This window comes from Staurois parvus, unplaced genomic scaffold (assembly GCF_062004578.1).
Source record: "Staurois parvus isolate SC_StPar_1 unplaced genomic scaffold, SC_StPar_1.0 ptg000249l, whole genome shotgun sequence".
In the NCBI taxonomy this organism is placed as follows: domain Eukaryota; kingdom Metazoa; phylum Chordata; class Amphibia; order Anura; family Ranidae; genus Staurois; species Staurois parvus.
The window spans coordinates 9,737,541-9,759,583 of record NW_028318045.1 but is presented as its reverse complement, the minus strand read 5'-3'; the positions used below and the strand labels follow the sequence as shown (position 1 = coordinate 9,759,583).

General features: G+C 37.3%; 1 long non-coding RNA gene across 2 annotated transcripts in view; it reads right to left on the bottom strand.

Moving 5' to 3' along the window:
• Window positions 1-22,043, bottom strand: part of LOC149459764 (uncharacterized) — a 64,891-nt gene that overhangs the window by 9,729 nt on the left and 33,119 nt on the right. For both annotated transcript variants that reach the window (XR_016313212.1, XR_016313211.1), the window contains exons 2-4: window positions 20,372-20,439; window positions 15,907-15,999; window positions 291-343 (exon numbers count right to left, since the gene is read on the bottom strand). This is a non-coding gene — a long non-coding RNA (uncharacterized LOC149459764). The remainder of the gene's footprint in view (window positions 1-290; window positions 344-15,906; window positions 16,000-20,371; window positions 20,440-22,043) is intronic.

Here is a 22,043-nt window from a genome sequence, read left to right as displayed (position 1 = left end):
AACCCTTTCGTCGGTAAGCTATTTTTACTTCCTCGGACTGCATTTGGTAGATCCTGACCACTGCAGACCTGGAATATCCCACAAGAGCTGCAATTTTGGAGTTGCATTGACCCAGTTGTCTAGCCATTACAATTTGGTCCTAGTCAAACTCACTCATATACTTACTGTTACCCATTTTTTCTGTGTTCAACACATCAACATCAGGAACAACATGTTCATTTGCTGCCTAATATATCCCACCCACTTTCAGATGCCATTGCAACAAGATAATAAAACATTATTCACTTTACCTGTCAGTGGTCATAAAGGTATGGCTGATTGCTGTATGTAATCAGCACAGCTTCTGTAACAGGAGAAAGGAGGTAAAAAAAATTGAGGTTATTTTTTTAAATTATATCTGATTACAGGTTGATTTCTGTGACTTGCTTTAGACTTTATAAAGACAGACTTATAAATGAATATCCTATTTGTTGCTATTTGTCACGACAACTTTGTGTGTGAGCAATGCCAGAGCAGAGCTAGAGTAATCACTCATGCAAATAGATCATGTAATTATTCAAAATTGACAACAAAGGCCATGTGGTTTATCAGCTGCCCAGTGTGTTGAACAGGTGTGGATATTTTGTTCAGTTCATCTAACCATTGTCAGAGAGATCACAGATGTGTCATTTCTTATTAACATTTTGGAAAATACAGCAATTTAGAATACATGGAGGTGTACAGCAACATATGCACCAAAGGTGTGCATAGTGCTCTGCAACACTGGAACAGTGGAGACACTGTATAGATGAAACTCCAAGGAAGCAGCAAAATACACTGTTGAAATGCAAACATGGGAGTTGGCTTACTTGCCAATTGATTTATTTTTTTTTGTTAAAGACCTCCTCTAGGAATTGCAGAAAGAAAACAAAAATGTAATATTTTGCAGTTCTTAGATGTGGCGGGTGCCTACAGTGACAACGCGCTCTGTACTGTATCTGTAAAGGAGTAGTGCTGTCTCCATAAGACAGGACTGCAGAACCTCCTGCCTCTCCCCCATAATATGGGGGGAGGGGGGGCAGTGTTCTGTAGTTCTCAATGAGAACAATGGAAGCACAGAAAGTTATCAGCTAATAAGATTTCTGGTTGGATGAAAAAATTTTTTCCCACTTATCCTACAGATATTACAATTATTTCAATGGTATGTTTAACAGACCAAACACCGTACAAATAAAAGAAGTTCATTTTTAGTTTACATTGGATTAAGTAGCTAAGCACCTCCTAAAATAAAAAAAAGTAGCCATTGCTGCAATATTTACCTCCTTTCCATTGCTGTACTTAGCAGATTTTTAAGTTCTTCTTCCTTTGACCACTGAAATTCCCAGGTTGAATGATGCCCACTTCCCACAATCCACTTACTGTGAGCCCAGAACGTTAATTACACCCCCTGGAGACACATCATCATGCCAGCCTGGGCTCACAGTACTGATACACAGAGCAGCACTTACATGTTATTATGCAGACTTTGTAGAAATAACAACCACCAGGCCCGAATACTACCAACATGGCACTTACGTAAGAAATAGACCCCTGGCTCCAACATACAAATATACAGTCATGGGGAGCGCAATGAGGGTGAGTATCAATGGGTGGTCAGGGTGTGTGGGTGTCCTAACAAGAAAACTTGTCACATTTCCCTGACATATACTAACTGAATAAATACAAAGGAAGTACTTGTCATTTTCCCCGCCTCTTCTTTTATCTGTAGACTTTTTTTTGGCTTCTTTTCACACCCATTTGACATGGCTTTTTCAGAGATGGTAAGGTAGCCTGTGAACATCTATAAGCCCCTGCATGGTTCACATTTTGGATTGGTACTTGCAGAATTGTTGGAGGACCACAGGCTGCATCATTTTATTTTTTAAGCTAATTAATTATGCTAACAATATTCCTTGAATATATTTTTTCTGTTCTTCGACCTTTATACAGCAGCTTTGAGACCACAAGATGTAAATTAGAGAGTATTTGAAATATACACTCTCCCCTCTGTTCCTGTTTTTGCAGGGCAGTCTAAAGTTAACCCCAAAGGGACAGTGTTTATTTAATAACTATATTAGATTGGGAATGGTTTAAAATTGTATTCTGAATTTCAGGAGCAAGGATACCAGATCTTCTCACGATGGTACCAATGTCCTGCAGTTCTCCATAGACTTTTCCAACCTGTGTTGGCTTTGTTCCTTAGAGGAGGGTACTCTACTGCATATATTTTGGAGCTGCCTAAAGCTGAGCCCTTTTTGGGAGTGTGTCAGACAGTTGGTGCTCCACCTTACATCAGTGACTCTAGGCCATCACCCCATAGGCTGTATACTACACCTGAATAAGGTACTGCTTACCTGATATAAGTCTTCATTAACAAACCACCTCCTAAACACTGCCAAGGCATGCATTCCAGACCTTTGGAAGCAGACGATTACCCCCCCTTCCACCAAGGCTCCCTGTGGCCGGCCAGTATAGACAATATTATGATGGAAAGTCTTACAGCTTCTCTACACAACAGAGAAGAAAGGTTTTGTAATACTTGGTACTTTTATGAGGTCCTCTATGTACTAAGAGCAGTTGCACCCTTCTGAGTAGAGCTGCCTTACAATACATAAGAAATACCCCATGGTTTGTCCTCCAGAATTGGATTACAAGTCCATCGCACAGTGTATTCAACTGATTTATAATAGTCTGGATTCTCCTGTTCCTGGAGCACCCAGAGACCCTCCCTCTTTTTTTTGCTCTTCTTTCTTGTCTCACTTCTTCTTTCTCCTTTTTTTTCTTGTTTTCATTTTCCCTTAATCTGGAAAATTTTGGAAAGTGGCAACTTACAAAGATTGGTTTTGTGTAGGCACAGGAAATCTCTGCCCCATCCCCGTGAGACTTGTACCTGACAGTTGTTTATGAATGTCTGTTACCTAATACATATATTATTGATCTTCTCTGATCATGGGTCAATGCAGTATGCTTTAGTGCTATGTATGCATGTCACTTAGAACTTTTAGCTACACCTGCGATACTCTGTTCTGACTATGATTGTATGCCTTTGTCTTTCCCTTGTTGTTATGGAAGGAGTTAGGCCTTAGGAGGTGAAGAACCAAAACACCACATACACAGTTTAATTTTGATCTTTTTTTCCTTTTATTCATAAGCCAGACATAGATGGTTCAAATCAGATTTGAAGCATATATGGCATGGACGCTCAACCTGTGGCCCTCTACCTGTTGTGGAACAACAAGTCCCAATATGCCTCTGCATTTGGTAGTCATGCTTGTAATTGTCACCCTTGCAATGCCTCATGAGACTTGTAGTTCTGCAACACCTGATATAGACCACATAATCTATGGGTAGGCTGATTGTACTCAAGTCGATCCATCGACCAGAATGTCAGATTTTTACATGCGATTATTGCCAGCAGCTATAGCTGCTCTCCTGGCAGGGATGGCTCCCCATGCCGCCCCTAACCTCCACCCCCCTCTCAGTGGGAGAACACAATAGCTACACTGAAGAGATTTGCCCATCAATACTGACCGTGTTGATGGGGGAGTCGAGCAATTTTCTTCGCTGCAAACTGTATTTTCTGGAAAGAAAATTGCATCATCTATGGCCTGCCTTACTTTATTTGGACATCTCTGAACACTTTTGGGTACATATAATTCTTGGGGCCAGCCAAGTATGGGGAGTTACAAGACACATCAAGAAGTATGTAGCCATTCCCATTTTCTGTTCTTGCTTGGTGGACTGTACAGTCCAGTGAAAGAGCATGCAAAGTAAATCATGAGCAGTGCATCCTGCGTGTATTTTAATATCATCTGAATAACACTACAGGAGTCATGATTTGAGCAAGGCTCAGCAGGGTGAACTCAGAATAATGCCTTGCCTGTGTCTATAGTATGCACTGTTGATGTATGGAAAACAACCATATGTTATCTCATTTGTTTCAAAAATTATATGGCCATTCATGCTAAGCATTCAATCTTTTGTTTTCAAACATGTAAACATTCAAGTTCATTCCTGACTTTCACTTTTGAGTGCTGTGACACAACATGTTAGTTTAAGCTGTTTGAATTTGAATAGTGTATGTGTTTAAAAAAAAAAAGAAAAGAAAGAAAAATGTAACTGTAAATTTATTGTGTATTGCTTTTTAATATATCGATTCAGTGGTGCTGGGTACAGCAGACTAGGGAGTGGCGCAGACGGGGTGGGGTAATTTGCACTAAAACAAAATTAAACTCTATAAAACTGCTGTTCTCAGCGCATTTTTTTCTAGTGCTAGGAAGGAAGCTGGAAATGAAGTATTTTTCTCATTTAGTGCAGTTGCATTTTTTTTCAATTAAACTAAGTAGCTGATAGTGTTCTTTTATACCTAAGTGAAGGTTCGAGATATGTGTGCAATACATATACTGTATATCTAATACACACATATATATATATATATATATATATATATATATATAATTTTTTTTTTTCAATAGAGTCAAATAGGGCACAGACAGTACTTGAAATGTGATATTGTAACTTTAATAGTTTTCCAGCACAGAATGCAGGCCACTGTTCTGAAATCAGATCCTATTTATGCCAGACTCACCTATGTTGGATTATTATAGTTTTTTTGAAAGCACCCATTAATTTTGCCCACCTACTACAGTGTACTAGTATCAACCTGGGTATATAGCAGTGAATGAAGAACCCCAACCCCATAAGCATACCCTGATTCAGGGTTTTAGCTGTGTGTAAAAGTTGGCACTTCAGCAATTTGACATACCATATATATGCACACATCTTTGTCCTTTCGTTTTCCTAATTGGTGATTTATTTTAAGTCATCTCACTGATTTGACAATTATTTGTCATCCAACGCACAAATAAAATTGCATTTTAAATATTGTTATTTTTAAGAGTGATATTCTTACAATAAATGTTTGTATTATACTTTTAACTTTTTTTTGTTCTAGTTGATCAAAAATCTTTTTATGTAGCATTTGTGGATGTTAGTGATGCTTACCACACATTTGTATCTTTTTTCCATTATATCACACTTCATTTTTTCCCGGCTTTTGTATAAAACATGGTAATTTTTTTTTTCCTTTAATTTTTGGCTGATTATGCTTGGCTTTACTTTAAACAACTTACTGAGCCAACTGTTTTTTTTTTTCTTAAATGTTTTTAATTTATTACCACAGGTAACATGTTTGTCTTTTCACAAGTCATCTGATTAATTTTGTTTTATTTTTCTGGGAATACGATGCCCATTGTAAAGAATGAAAGCGTACTGATAAAAAGAGCATCTATTCTAAATAAAGGGGAAAACAGGATAAATAAAGCGCACACAGTAAGGATAAGTAGCAAACTCAATAAACACAACTCAAAACTGAAAACAAAAATGTGAATAGACAGTGAGGAAATAGTACAAAAATATGAAAAATATTGTAAAAAAAAAATAGCGTCATGTAGTTGCACAGATTTCTCTTGTTGACCTGCATGGGTTAAGATGCTTTGTATGGCCCGTATAATAAGTTTGCTTCAGACTGTGCCAGGGGATGTATAATGAGGTAGTTAGTCACAGTTTGGATGCTGCGGTGGGAGAAAACAGTGCAAGGGCTGTGGATTAAGTTTTCAAGGGCTAGTGCTGTTACAGCATAGCTGCCAAACCTTAAACTGGTGTCCCAAACATTGCTACTCAGACATAGCTCTCTGTGTTCCTGCCTGTCTTTTTGTCAACCTGTGCAATGTACATTGTTTTGGGGTTTTTTTGCTACTCGAAGACTGCTGCAGTAACATTAACTCTTGCAGTATCAAAAGGCCACGTAGCATGCTGAGCTGCTACATCACAAAAGCATTTCTATATATTACATTATAAATAATTCAATATTCTGACTGAGTTGTCAACAATAAACACATATGGTTCAATATTCTGACTTATGTGTCAGTGTTATAGATACTGCATATAATTCATTATTCTGACTTACATGTCAGTATTATTGGTCAAAGCCTAACTGTGCATATTTTTAGTAAACCTGTATTCTGATTTGCATAAAATTAGGATCAAATAATATATTCAGCTGTAAAGAAATACCTTTAAACCATGATAATATAGAGTATATTTTAAATTATTTCCAAAGTGACATCAATAACATCATTGTTATTTATATAAAGTTGTCATAGGAATACCAGAATATTTTATCAATTTAGATTTAATGTAAAAGATATTCAAAAATGTAAGAAATCATAACTGCCTTTTGCAATAGGAAGGTAACTGCTGCATTATACTGCAGTCACACATCACCTAAATAAAAAATGTTATTTGGCATAATTCACAAAGTTACCGCACCAAGGTAAGGACCCTATTTTCAAAAAAGTGAAAGATATTTTCAGCTGTTGTTTGCAAATTGCAATCATGTGGCATAAAGCAAAGATCCTTATCACTTGTAAAGTTTTACCAATTAGCTGTTTTATAAATTTGCATTTTTTACAACAAACTGTAGATTTTCTTTAAAATAGATAGTCTTTAAAACAAAAAAAGATCAGATTCTGTCAGGAAATGTACTCATTTTAGTTTATGTTAAGTGCACAATGAGTAACATAGTATTATAATATAGAATAGTAATTTAGTAATATAGTATAAAATACAATGTTTACAAAATCTGCCCTGTTTGTGCTTCATGCTATAATAAACATTCCTGTGTTATAATAATCTTATGTTTAAATCACTGCTAGATATAAGAATGCAACAGATTGTCTTTCATATAAATGTGTACATTGAAAGCTATTAACAATTGCCAAATTATAATTTACCACTTCTTAAAATATAATATTCCAATTGATATAAAAAATGGTCTAGAGACAAATATAAATTAAGATTTAATTGATCTAAACAATCGGGCAGCGTATCAAAATATATCTATATGGCTTAAAAAAATAATTAAATGAAAGATTTTTGGTATGCTTTTTATAAAGATTTAAATATATGTACATTAATAAAATCCTATAATATTGGTGTGAAACATGTAGCTAATTCTGACATTTGCCTGGAAAAAAAATTAAATCAATTTGTGGTTACTCTTAACATAATGTATATAATAATAGCTCATCATTATTTCATTCATCCTTATTTCTATTTTTATTTCATTTGTAGCTATCTTTTCATGTATGAGTTTTTCCCTGTTTATTTCTGATTTTGGATTTTTAAATAATAAAGTATTTATATGTTTTGCAGATTATATAATTATTATAATAGCCTAAACCAACTGCTAAAGTAATTATTCTAAAATATTGTAAAAATACTACATACCAGAAGCTGTTTTTCCAATTCATAGAATGTTTTGTGAGATTTTTGAGTAATATTTGCTTGTGACTTTTTTGTCATATCATTGTGGCTGATTTACTAAAGGAGAAGAGTTTGTTCACTTTGCAAGGGAATTTTACCTATGATGTTTACCTTAGTGAATATTCTGAACTATACCAATCATGTGCAAACAAAAGAAAACATTTTTTTTTTTTTTTGCTTGCAGATGATTAAATGATTGAACCCAGCACATTTTCACCTTGTTTACTAACTTAGTGAAAATTCCCTTGCAAAGTGAAAATTTACTAAGTGAGCATTACTTCTTTAGTAAATTCAGCCAAAAAATATTTAAGTTTGTTCACTTTTATTATAAAAATTAACAAATCATAAACAATGTATATTTAAACGGGAAAGTACTTGAAAACACATGAGTGCGCCTATTTTAGACTGCCAGTTTTTATATACAGCCTAATTCAAATTGGTATCTTTACAACAATTTAAATTTTTTGGAAATGTTAAAACATAAGACAAAGTTATTTAATAATAATAATTTTAAATTAAATTTTAAATTTTAATGGTATGATTTTTATTATTATATATATATATATATATATATATATATATATATATATATAGAATATACAGGTAAGTAGGACTGCAAATACTTTCACAGGATTATCAATTTTCACATCTATAGTTATAAGCTCCATTTATACAAATGTCTTGAATATATCATAAAAACAAAGCTAATTATAGTGCATTTGGTGAATAGTAAAAAATTGGCTTAGTTACTCAAAAACTCTTAGGTCTGAGATAGTTATTATCAATATTGTATTATTTATCACTGTTATAATCTATACTGAAATAACTCACATTTAATCTACTTTATCATCAACACTATGGATTTGATGTACTAGAGGAGTTGAGAATCTGCATTCAATAAATCTTAGTTGTTTTCACTTTGAATACCCAATTATGTGCAATTGAAACAAATAAGCAGAAATGTGCTTTTCACATAATTGAATAATTGAAATGAATCTTTATTTTATTGAGTGAAGATTTTCAACTTCTAATCAGCAGCAGACCCCTGCCCTAAACTATGTTTGTAAAAATGTATGCAATAATTGAACCCATTTATAATATACCCAATAATTTATACAATAAAAGCTCAGTCATTCAGTTGAATAGTGTAGTTCTTGCATATACTCTTTATTACAAAATTTTGGTTTATTGATCATTTTATGTGGATGTATTTGGCACCATAATTAACACTTCAAAAAACTTATTTCTTGTTGCTAAAATATATGAACCTTCTATTTTTAATTTATATATAAAAGAATTGTAACTTTTACCATTTTATACAGCATGCTAGCAAATGTATCACGTATTATTATTTATACACGTAGTTATTGCACAAGAGACTTACTTTGAGTTAAAACATGAGCCTAGGCATTTTAAGGGACTGGTATGAAGGGAGGTGAAGAATTAAAATTCCTACAGCTTTCTTTTGAGCATTATACCAGAAATGATAAAGGAACAATTGACTGTTATTTTGTCAGTTGCACTCATCTACAGCAAGATGTTATCACTCCCCTGATCTCTTCCCCTAACAAGCTCACGGGTTCTTCAACACACAACTGAATACTGATAACTCAAAATATTACACCAAATATCAGGCTCCAAGTAATTGAACACCTGGGCCGTGGACATGTAGGAGTATCCTTACAACCAAATGCCAGGATGTTTTTTTTTTTTTTTACCTTTCTAAGGTTAGGGTTATTAACGTTGTCAAAGCGAAGATAGGCAAACACCTGACTCACACTACCTGCAGACCCTAAATAAAGGCATATAGGGATATTAAGGGATATATACTAAAAGAGTTAGGAACATTCACTCAATTAATTGTAGCTGTGCTGACTTTGAATATCCAATTATGTGCAGATGATTTAAGTAAACAGGAATTTGCTTTTCATGTGATTGGATAATTGAGGTGAATCTTTATTTATTAAATATAGTTTTCTGTGTATACAGTAATACAATTACAGTATAATGTCTGCAGTGCTCGATCCAGGCACTCAGTTAAGGGGTCTATTTATTTATTTATTTATTTTTTTAAGATTCACTCAACTTTAACCCAGATTAACAATTTTTTCCACATAAAACTGTATTAGAATAATTGGTGAATCCTGGGTAAATGTTGTATGACTCTCGTTGAAAACATTGATAAATAGACCCCCCTTTTTTTACACCTAAATTTCTAGTTGGTTCACATCAAAAAGTTTCCAGCATATCAGAAACATTTTATTTAGTTGATTTTAGTTTTATGTTTTGATGTTTTATGTTCAGGTATATTGTTCTATTTATTTATACGTAGTTAGGCGATTTTGTGTTATATTTGAAAATATTATTTTATCGATGTGTTTATTTTGCAGTGTATTGGTATGTGTATGTTTAGTGACTAGGAATAGTCGCACCGGTCTTCTTATGACTGTAACTATTTCTGGAGTTTACCAAACAAACATAGAAAATGTGGCCGGCCTTTCTTTAATAGCAGCTTGGGACAAATAGCAATGGCAGCCTGAAGGTCACAGAGTTCTATGCAAGTTCTTGTGTATTTTGTGATATTTATTTTGGCACTTGTACAACCCTGAAAAGAACAGCCTGCAATTCTTTAATACTGATAATGCCGTCACACATAAATATATTTATTGTTTTCTACAAACTCTCTTGCTTGTAACAAATATATATAGTTTTTTAATGTTATTTCATTTAGATATAGACATAAGAATGTTATAGAATGTTTGTTTTGCTTACTTATATTGGGTTGTATGTGGAAATTTTGTTTGTTTACTGTTATAGATTTTTTTTTTGTTTGTTTTGTCTTGTTGTTTTTTTTGTTTGTTTTGTTTTCTGAGATGTGAAAAGTTGAGGTTTGAATGCGTGTTCTTTAATTTCCCAAAACCTGGGTGTTTGGAAAGAACACAAATTCCTGGTCAGGCATTAAAAAACCCTTATTTTCGTGAATCACCCACAAAACTTTTAAATACGGAGAGCTCAGATAGAGCTCAGATAGCTTCGGCATTCCTATTAAGGCCACAATCTAGAGAATAATTCACTCTGCATTTAAAAGTACCTACCGCATTCTAAATCACAGGGCCTTATTTTTAATAAATCCTTCTTTGAAGGGCCATTGATCCCTGGCAATGGTGCAAAAATGCTTTTAACTCAATTTTTCTTAAAATTTACCAATCTGCATACAGGTGTGAAAACACTTAAGCTGGCTATACACAATACAATTTGATTGTATAACATCTGCATCTCCTTTAGAATTATCAAAACTTAAGGAGAGGACAAACCTAAAAAAATTAAGTTTGAATTAAAAGAGGCAAGCCCATAGTTGATGTTAGATCTAAAGGAGATTGTAGAGTTAGATTGTATAATTTATGAGCAGGCTTAGATTTTCCAAAATAATGTAAAGTAGGAAGTAAGAAATGGGCACATCGCTAGCAGCAGGACATACAAAATAATTCAATTTTTATTCGCCATATCAAGATCAGTGTATCAATTAATTAATGCTTCACGTACCTACCTAGATGCTCAAAATGTGCTTAAAGGATAAGTTCACTTTGGGAATATGTTACATGTTCCACCCTTTTTTAGGTTGGAACATATAACATGTTCCCAATGCTGAAGCACCCCCACCCACAGAAGTACGGGGAGAAGTTCATACTACCTGTCACTTTTTAAAAACAGTGCGGCCGTGTGGGGCTCCACCCACATAACCACGTCAGTCATTCACAGTGTTCTGTGAATGAATGAACAACAGTCCCGACAGCCTTAGCGGAGTGCCATGGTAGTTCTTTGAATCCTCCTGTCAATATATCTACTTGTCTGTACATCCCTTATGGGCAAGCAGATATACTGGCAGGTCTGCAGGAGACCTGCATGGCACCAGTGATCTGCTGATAGCTGGTGCAATGCTTTACAGGCTCCTGCAACCAAAAAAAATAAATGTTTTTACCTGCAAAAAAATGTGCACTTATTATTTTTGGTCAAAAGGTGAACTCAGCCTTTAAATCCCGATACCCTACTATAGCATCAGGTGTATAGACAAAATAGAAATATATAGAGTGAGGACCTACCTAAGGATAGCCATACACCTTAAGATTTATCTTGTTCTCTTGTTTTTGTTCTCTTGGGTTGAACTAGAAGAATCACGCAATTCCCATTTCCATGATAAGTAGTATGGATGGAGGAATCTTCCCTGCTGGCTGTTGTATTCAGATACATATTTAGACAGTCACAGCACCTACAGCTGTCTAAATTTCCAAACAGTGAGTGCAATCTTCCACCCAACTCCTTCGGTTTAGTAATCAAAGTTTGTCAAGGCAGCAGGTGCTGACAAGGCCACCCACAGCTCAAATTTAAAGAGAAATCAGCAAAAATTTGAGCCATGTATGGACATCCTAAGCAATCCAATCTATTTGTATCCACCTGCACTACATAGCGCAGTGTTTCTCAACTCCAGTCCTCATGGACCCCTAACAGGTCATGTTTTCAGGATTTCCATTATTTTGCACAGGTGATTTGATCAGTTTCACTGCCTTAGTAATTACCACAGCTGTTTCATCTGAGGGAAATCCTGAAAACATGACCTGTTGGGGGTCCATGAGGACTGGAGTTGAGAAACACTGACATAGCGGTTGGTATATCCAAAGGAATAGCTGCAACCAGGCTGTAATGTGTATAGGGAGCATTAGGGCTCACATGAACGAGCGGCTGCTAATCTCGAGTTTAGGAGCTTTTGGCATTTTTTTGCCAAAGCTCCTAAACTCAACTCCATAAAAGCCTGTGTCCATGTACACATAGGCTTTTAGCAGAGTTTAGCAGCTGCCGCAATTAGGTGAGGATAAACCTCCCTCTTCTGAACGCAGAAGAATCGCATTCAGGATAGGAAAGTTTTGACCGCTGACCGTGGGAAAACGCTGCAAAAGCGCGGCAACCTCGGTACTGCGATTTTGCCACGATTTGCATTTTCCTACTGCCGGTGGTCAGGGTAGGCTCGTGTACATGGAGCCTTACACTTGTGTGGAAAAACCCATATAGAAATTTAAAGGTGTGGGTCCATCACTGAGGTCATTGACACCCAATTTCAGTCCCATATGCTCTCACCTCCTAGGATTGATCAAACCTGGATTTTAAAATGATTTTCCATGAAAGTAACAAACATTTAAAAAATATCAACTTGAGTTTTGTTTCTTTAGACACCGTTTACACCGGGTGGGTCTTGACATGCGACTTGACAGATCAAAGTCGCATGACAAGTCACACCCTATTTTCACTAGGAAACGCTCCAATCAGTGCGATATGAGTCGCAACGACTTTGAAAAAGGTTCCTGTACTATTTTTGTGCGATTTCATGTGCGACTTGCATTGACATCTGTGTATGAAGTCGCACAGATATCGTAAAGCTGCACATGAAATCGCAGTGAAGTAGCGCGCTTTCCAAGCTGCACTCGGCTTATTTGCAGTTTCTGGGGTTTATATATATGCCAGTTGAATGAGTTAAAAAAATTATTGTCAACAAATTTCTCATTTTTATAGCCATGTACAAGCATTATAATCGGCTCAATTGTTATAGGAAATAAAATAATGTTCCAGTGCTTTCTGCACCTCAGACTCTGCTTTGATTGTGAGTCTTACAATGCTGGAAACTGTGCTGTGCTGCTAATGGAGTCAGAAAGCTGAATGGCAATTTTACATCCATTTTACATTTGTTCTATTACTATTATTAGTAAAAAAAACTGAAGGAAGGAATTAGCTTGCATTTATTCACAAACATTTTAAAATGCCAAGGCTGCCTATTAAAATACCGACAATCCCTTGGTACATGCATTAAATGCCTTCCTTTGTAAAAATAATCTGTAAAAGTATCATAAAATTTTCAAAAAGTCACATGATCTTGCTGTCCTGCTTCCTGTTTCAAAATTTGCAGCCTAGGAGAATGGATTTTGCAAAGGCTCAGGGTTGTGACATGCGAAAGGGATGTGACATGTAGTCGCAAGACACTGGACATAGCCATGACACAGGGAGGTACTATGTCGCCGGTTAGTGACTGCAGCAGGGTGGACTGACCATTTGGAAACTCAGGCACTGCCCGAAGGCCCGGGGTCTGTAGGGGGCCCCATGAGATGCCCCTGGTACCTTTTTCATAGGCTTTTTTGAGTTTGGGCAAGGACACAGGGGCCCCATGATCCCCTATTGCCCGGGGGTCCCATGAGTTGTCAGTCCGCCCCTGGACTGCAGCATAACTGATTGGTTCCTTGTGCTGCTTTTCTCTCCCTGTCTAAGCTTTGCTGTACAGGGACTGTAAGAGGCTGATGCCAGGTCAAGTTCAGGAAGTTACATTTTTTTGTAATTAAAAATAATAAATTTAATTATTTTATTTATTTCAGGTACTTATATATCGCTGTCCATTTACACAGCGCTTTTACATATATATTGTACATTCACATCAGTACCTAACCCTCAAGGGGCGTACAAGCTAAAGTCCCTAACTCACATTCATATATACACATACTAGGGCCAATTTAGACAGGATCCAATTAACCTACCAGCATGTCTTTGGAGTGTGGGAGGAAACCGGAGTACCTAGAGGAAACCTACGCAGGCACAGGGAGAACATGCAAACTCCAGGCAGGTGGTGCCGTGGTTGGGAATCGAACCTATGACCCTAGTACTGCCAGGCGGAAGTGCTAACCATTTAGCCACTGTGCTGCCCATAATTATGAATTCAGAGCTGCATTAATTTGTGTCTTTAATATCTGCTTGGAGGTCAGCTTTGTTTTAGGGCTGATTCATACTAGAATTGTATATCAACACCATCTGTGTGGTCCTGTGCAATTCCTGGGCATTCCCATACAATGCAATCTGGCAGCCCATTCATTTGAATGGGCTGCAAATTCCACCAGACCCGCACAAAAAGCAGTGCTTGCACTAGTTTTGAAAACCACTCTGCACCAAATTGCATGTCTGCAGATGCAGTGTGTTGGCAATCTACATTTTGGGCGCTGTTAACAATGTATTAGCACCCACAGCAGATTGCAATGGCAGCGTGCTTTGAACGTGCATGGAGCACTCATGTCCCGCATTACGTTATGGCGTTCCAGCCCTTAATGATTAATATATAAAGAATGCTGGCAGCAGAGCAAAAATATAAAATATAAGGTACATAGATTAGAGGTAAAGATTGCTAAAAAAGAAGCGCCTTGACTTGCAAGTGGTAAATACTTGTTCCTGTATGGGAGACCGGTCACTGCTACTCTCTTTCCATGTGCAGGGTGAATGGTCTTGTCTCCACCCCATCCTGTAGTTTTCTTCAGGCAGTCGGTAGTGGGTGGAACCTGCTGGGCTCCTCCCACAGCTCTTCTTTCTACGCAGGCCATATACAGAGAAATGATGATGTCACTGTTAGTTCTATATGGTAATAATTGGGTTTGCAAACAGCATTTGGTGCACACAAAAAGAATTTATATCCTTTGTGGCTATTGAGGAATATATTTAAATGAACGTTTTTGTGCCCAGAGTTCAATTTTAAAGTGCTGCTAAACCCAGGACCCTGCATTCACTCTATCTGGTCTCCCACAGTACACAGAACAAGGAAATGCAATTATTTTAGTAAATATAAACTGTTAAATACCTTTTCTTATCAGCAGTTAGAGCAGTCTTGTGACTTCTATATCTTGTGTCCAGCAGAGTACTGGTTAAAGCTTGTAGGAGGAGTTTTCATTCCTCCCGACTGTCCTATGAAGCTGCATAACCCCTGACCCTCTGTCTGGACAGTGCTGACTGATCCTGTGCTGATCACATGCACCCTCTGGTCATATACACCAAACTGAGCAGGTGCAGAGTGCCTACTATGGCTCTGTGCTATCAGCAGATGGATTGGGGACTGTGGGAGAAGGGGAGGATCAGAGAAGACAGGCTCAAACAACCTTTTTACACAATGCAGAGGATTAACCCCTTAGGTTCCACAGTGAGTATAACAAGCATGCTTTACTGCATATACAGACTGATTTTACAGTTGTTGTTGGTTCAGTAACACTTTAGGGTGTATGTCCAGGTAAAACCTTATTATTTTTTTTGGTAGAGTCAGAAAGGATTAGAATCCCTGCCAGATTTATCTGCCAACTGTGCCCCCATTGCAAATCATCCTTAGCTTCCTGTTCAGCAAAACATGTGTCACCATAAAAAAAGCACAAATCTGTCAAATGGGTGCTTGAGTGACCAGAGCATGGCCAGATTTAGAAAAAGAGTGCTCGTCAAACTTGGGGCCAGTATATGTATTACAAAAAATGTGTGTTAGTTTTGGATGGAGTAGAGCAGGGACAAACCTCCGGCCAGTTATTTTTTGCTGTCTGTGTACCATTGGGGAAATTTCATTCACTTTCTGTCCCAGAGACACAACAGGATGTTAGAGGAAATGTCTCAAAGTTGGAGGAATTTTTCTATTGGGCAATCAACTCCAGAAATGGTGTCCCCATTAGCAGATTTCCCCTCCCTTCTTGTTCTTGGGACAGATCTAAAATGTTCTATTTTACTCACCTTCTTTCTCTGTGACAATGGCCTCCAATACAAATAGTGGGGTGAATCTCTCCAACGGGGAAAACTTGACAGCAGGTCTAAACCTTCCTCACTCTATCCAAACGGTAAAAAAAAAAAGGTTTTGTCTAAATGAAATCATATTTATTCAACAATAATAATTTTCTCTATTGATATATAACAATATTAAAAAAGATACTCAACATCATGCCAACAAATGTTGAGAGATATTTGCAAGAAAAATGCATGCATATTGTGTGCAATTGAAATGGTAGACTTAGCTGTCATTTTTCCAATTCTACACAGTTTTTTCCAGGTTTCTAGCTCTGGGTCAACCACTTCTGACTGCACTTCTGCCCATGCATACAGGATTTAGGACCAGTTAACATATATGGCGGTGACCAGCGTTTCTCCACACTGTACAGAAGTTGTGGAGCAGTATGAATGGGCCCTTACATTATCACCAGCACCTGGCTGTATTCCCAACATGTTAGAACCAAGCTGTACACTGCACTGTGCATGTGCCACAAGCAGTGTACAGTATTAAAAAAAAAGCCAAGAGAGAGGGGAAAGCGTTTTTTAGCAAAAGCGATATGCTGAGTTTCTTCATTGCATCCAATCTCCTATCATTTTTTTTAATTATTAAAGGATAACTGGACAAAAGAACACAAATGTATTATGTTGCAGTTTACCATTGTTTACATGTGGTGGCTGTTTTCGATTTCATTATTCAGGCTAAGAACATTTTTTTAACTAGTACAGAAAATACCTGTTGCCAGAAATGCAATGTCTGAGAAGCAAAAAAAAAAATGTTACTTTCCTTGTGTAAACTACTAATCCCATCACCCCCATGTTATGGAGATGAGCAAAGGCAGACATGTCTGTGATCCAGCCTGGCTGGCAACCATGACTTCATCTGTAGAACAAATGGAGGAGTGAGCATAGCCCCAAGAAAATGTGTTTAAAAGCCTAAAAAAAGAAAAATCATTTTCTACCAACGTATTGCATATAGGTTTAATTATACTCCAACTCAAAAAAGAAGTATGGGCTTTTTTCCCCTAATTATACTTACCTAGGTGGATGCAGCCTTGTTCCGATGATTTTTCTTCCACCGGGTGTGAGAACTCAGCAATCACATGACTGCTGATCGCTGAGTTCTCACAGACACTCTATTCTGACACCCCCCCCCCCCCCCCCCACTCACTGGAGTGCTGGATTGAGGAGGGGCAGGGAGCGGCTGGCTCAGGCTTTTAGCGGCTCACTGAATGGCTGAGCCAGGTGCCACTCTAAACTTCAGACTCTGGGTTGGATCCCAGCTTTAAAGTTGGGATCTTTCCCCAGCCTGGACCAGCTATGTGACATCAGCCGACAGCGGGCTGAAGCCCGTTGTTGGCTGAAAACTGATCACAGAAGTACACTCCTGTGATCTACACGAAAAGTACAGGCAAAAAAGCTTTGGCAGTACTTCTCCTTTAAGTTCTGTTTTAAGATGGAAGAACAGACATGCAAAAAGAATGCTCATTCACCAGCAGCTGGACTCCAACTGGAGTTTTTTTTGTCAATTTCTCTGTCAATGTCAATCTTTTGCAAGTTTCACATTTGAAAAAAAAAAATATATATATATATCCAAAATCTTTTAAACCAAATCAAATAGGATGCTCTACTTAACCCTTTACTCTTTGTTTAATGTCAAACTCTAAAAAAATAAAATTAAATAAAATGTAGTTATGATTCACTCAATTGGGAAATAAAAAATGTGAATTTTGAGCATAGTTTGGCTTAGCATAGTGTACACAATTTCACTGAGACCAGCAATCCTCTGCCTTTTTAACTTCAAACTTTTGGTGTTTTTATTCCGCATCAGCGCACAAAGTTGTAACTCCTGACCGTGTCTGTCTCTGGTAAATGTGAGCCACTGCTGCGCTAACAGGTCCTTTCAAATGGTGTAACATGAAGGATCCCAACCGCTAGATTTTGCCACTTGCCTGAATCATATCCCTGGGGGTATAACCTTTTTAATCCTCTTTAGTTAATGTATTGGTGATCTTTACTTAGGCAAAATAAACAGAGCAGTTGCCAACAAAGAAAGGTCAGACTTCCTCAGTTACTCTCTGACCTTGGGGTCATGGCCTTTGTTCACATCTCAATGGGAGCTGCTCTCAAAGGGCCATCACAAAATAAAGAAGTAATTTAGGCACGTGTAGTGAGACATTCACAGGGCACTGGGTTTACTGAAGCTTAACCTCTGTTTTTTTTTGTTTTTTTTTTACTTTCCCTTTCTGCTTTCACTTTTTAAACAGTAAACAGGAAAAGTTTGATAAAATTTGGTACATATTATGTACATCTAGATTTTAGTTTCCCATCTTTATATCACAACTGGTGGAGAGCCATGCTGAATATAAACATGTCACATGATGATAATAATTTATTATTCTTATTAATACCACCATCCTAAAAATAAAGATTCATAAAGTCTAAACTTTTTTAGTTTTGGATAGATTGTGCTTGAGGTGATTGTAGCCGTATTAGTGCATTTGCAACAGAAACAATTGAGTACTGTCCGTGATAGATTGTGGAAAGGTTATTGCTGTCTGTGTTCTTACGGGAAGATTTCCCTATATAGTTGTGCTGGAGACTATTATCTACAAACAGAAAGTGAAATCCAAATGTTTAGAATTTAAAAAAAAATTGTTACAGGAGCAGAAGTTTGGGCTTTAAATACAGACAAATATAAAACAAATGAGGCATCTTTGTGCACTTTCTGAAATAGTTTTCTAAACGTAAAAAAAAAAACAGGGAACTGGTTGGGCATCACTCTTTGGAAGAGACATCCACAGGTTACCATCTGATAAGGTCGAGTTCCTTCATACACAATTTGACAGGGTGTGTTGAATAAATGAATAATAATAATATTTCTATAGCGTTTTCCCTCTGCTCATCAGATCGGTGTTGGGATATTTGAAGAGAAAGATTTATCAGATGTTGCTTTAAGCCTGGGTGAATAAATGTGTCTTGAGCCTACTTTTAAAGCCATCCAGAAAGGGTGCTTCCCAGATAATGGATGGCAGCATGATGGCTGCATAATAGAATGTACAAGATCCAAAATACATAAAGACAATGTGAGGTACCTGCAATTTTTCATTTCTCTGAAAGAGAATAGGGCAGCGTGTGGGACACTGGGTAACCAACAGTTCTGTGCTAGCTGGGTCCAAAGTTATTTAGGGCTTTATAAGTAAGTAGGCCAGTTTTAAAGCATATCCTCTATCTAATTGAGAGCCAGTGTAGGGAATAAAGAATCGCAATAGTGTTGCAGTGATGTGGTTGGTGGGTGAGTAGCCTGGCTGACACTTTCTGTACCAGATGCAAATATAGCAACTATTTGAATACCTCTCAACCTTCTGATATAGAAAAAAGGGGCATCTTTTAGAACAAAATACTTATGTACAGGACATAGCCCAGCCATGTCCTTGATCACATGCATCATAAAGAACTGGGATGCAAAACACAATCCACTGTTAAAAGAGAAGTGTGGGCTTATTTTTTTTTTCCCATTTGTACTTACCTAGGTGGATAGAGCATCAGTGTGATGCTGTACCTGTCCCCCACCGGCTCAAAGTGTGAGAACTCACACTTAAGAGTTCTGAGTTCTCACAGTCGCTCTGAGTAGAGAGCTATCAGTCACCGCTTGCTGCCCCCCCACACTCATTGGAGTACTGGGCTGTGGAGGAGGAGGGAGCAGCTGGCTCAGGCTCTCAGGAGCCCGCTAAGAGGCTGAGCCAGGTGCCGCTCACGACTCTGGGGTGGATCCGATTTTAAAGGCCTGGACTGGCTGAGTGACATCAGCCGACAATGGGTTTCAGCCTGCTGTCAGCTGAAAACAGGTCACAGGAGTGCAGAACGAACTCTTGTGATCCATAGGAGAAGTACAAACAAAAGAGCTTTGGTTGTACTTCTCCTTTAACTTTTCATTACTTCTTGGTTTTACTTTTTAATATTTAAGAAGTGTGAAAAAAATTGGTGTCATTTTAGGTAAAAGGTACATTTATGTATACTCTACATCGGACCTACCCTATGAAAAGTATAGAAGGAAGCTGCATGGTTAGCACTTCAGCCTAGGAGCACTAGGGTCGTTGGTTCGAATCCCAACCATGGCACTGCCTTCCTGGAGTTGGCATGTTCTCCCTGTGCCTGCGTGGGTTTCCTCCGGATACTCCGGTTTCCTCCCATACTCCAAAGACATGCTTGAAGGTTAATTGGCTCCTGTCTACATTGGCCCTAGTATGTGTATGTATGAATGTGAATTAGGAACCTTACATTGTAAGCTCCTTGAGGGCAGGGGCTGATATGAATGTACAATATATATGTAAAGTGCTCCTTAAATTGGTGACACTATATATGTACCTGTAATAAATAAAATAGCATCAACAACTGAAACAGTTCTGTTAAGTTGTACAAAGCCCAAACTTACCTCTGTGCACATCTTGACATTGTTCATTATGTCTTCATTGTTAGGTCAATCTGAAGGTTTTGCAGATCCTGTGTGTTAAGCAAAAACAGATCAGAGAAGACTCTGCTTCAAACGAATCAACACATATATGTAGACGTTTTTGCATTGCTTTGTATATTGCCCTTCCCATATACACCATTCCTTTTGTTAGGGATAAATTGATATAAGTGGCTTCCATTTTGTATTCGCTGGATTTGATACAGCAACACACTGGGGGTATTAACCTGCCTTGAGTAAGTCTGGGCTTCTGGTGTGTTGCTGTGTCTTCAGGAAAAAGGGGTTACCACCATGTAGGCCTGCTCTCAATGGGGTTGATTTACTAAAGGCAAATAGACTGTGCACTTTGCAAAGTGCAGTTGCACTCTGCAAGAGAAGTTGCTCCAGAACTTAGAAAATTAGCAGAAGCTCTGCTGACTTCCATCATCCAATCATGTGCGAGCAAAAGTGCTTTTTTTCAATTTTCCTTGCTTGTGATTGGGTGTTCCTTGCAAAGTGAATCTTTATCTCATTTACAAAGCTCTGGGACAACTGCACCTTGTATGTTGCACAGTCTATTTGCCTTTAGTAAATCAACACCGATGTATTCATTGCTATGAATATGTCCACAATTGGAAGTTTAGAAAGCTTAGAATTAGTGGCTGCCCTTGTACACATAACTTGAGGTGGTAGTGTAGCTTCAGATGTATTTTCCAGGGTATATAACAGAAACCTCTGATTATAACTAGAGATGAGCGAATCGAACTTGGCGAAGTGGAATTCGTTTCGAATATTAGGAAAAATTCGATTTGCACCGAATCCGAATTTTAGCAAACTTCGGATGCACGAATCGAATTTTTCCCGATCAGCCGGCAAAAAGTGTCACTGCAGAGAGCTCCGCTATTTCTGACAGTTCTCTGACAGTTCCTTCACATTTACAGCGGTTGAAACATTGTATCTATTTGTTTCCATTTAGGATACAGATGTTTTTATTCGGAAATAAATAGATACAATGTTTCAACCGCTGTAAATGTGAAGGAACTGTCAGAGAACTGTCAGAAATAGCGGAGCTCTCTGCAGATACACTTTTTGCTGTACTGGAATTCTTCTTCTTTTCATTCTTCTTCTTCTTTTCATTCTTCTTCTTCTTTTCATTCTTCTTCTTCTTCTTTTCATTCTTCTTCTTCTTTTCATTCTTCTTTTCATTCTTCTTCTTCTTCTTTTCATTCTTCTTCTTTTCATTCTTCTTTTCATTCTTCTTCTTTTCATTCTTCTTTTCATTCTTCTTCTTCTTCTTTTCATTCTTCTTCTTTTCATTCTTCTCATTCTTCTTTTCATTCTTCTTTTCATTCTTCTTTTCATTCTTCTTCTTCTTCTTTTCATTCTTCTTCTTTTCATTCTTCTCATCATTCTTCTTTTCATTCTTCTTCTTCTTCTTTTCATTCTTCTTTTCATTCTTCTTCTTCTTCTTTTCATTCTTCTTCTTCTTCTTTTCATTCTTCTTTTCATTCTTCTCATTCTTCTTTTCATTCTTCTTCTCATTCTTCTTTTCATTCTTCTTCTTTTCATTCTTCTTCTTCTTCTTTTCATTCTTCTTTTCATTCTTCTTCTTCTTCTTTTCATTCTTCTTCTTTTCATTCTTCTTCTTCTTCTTTTC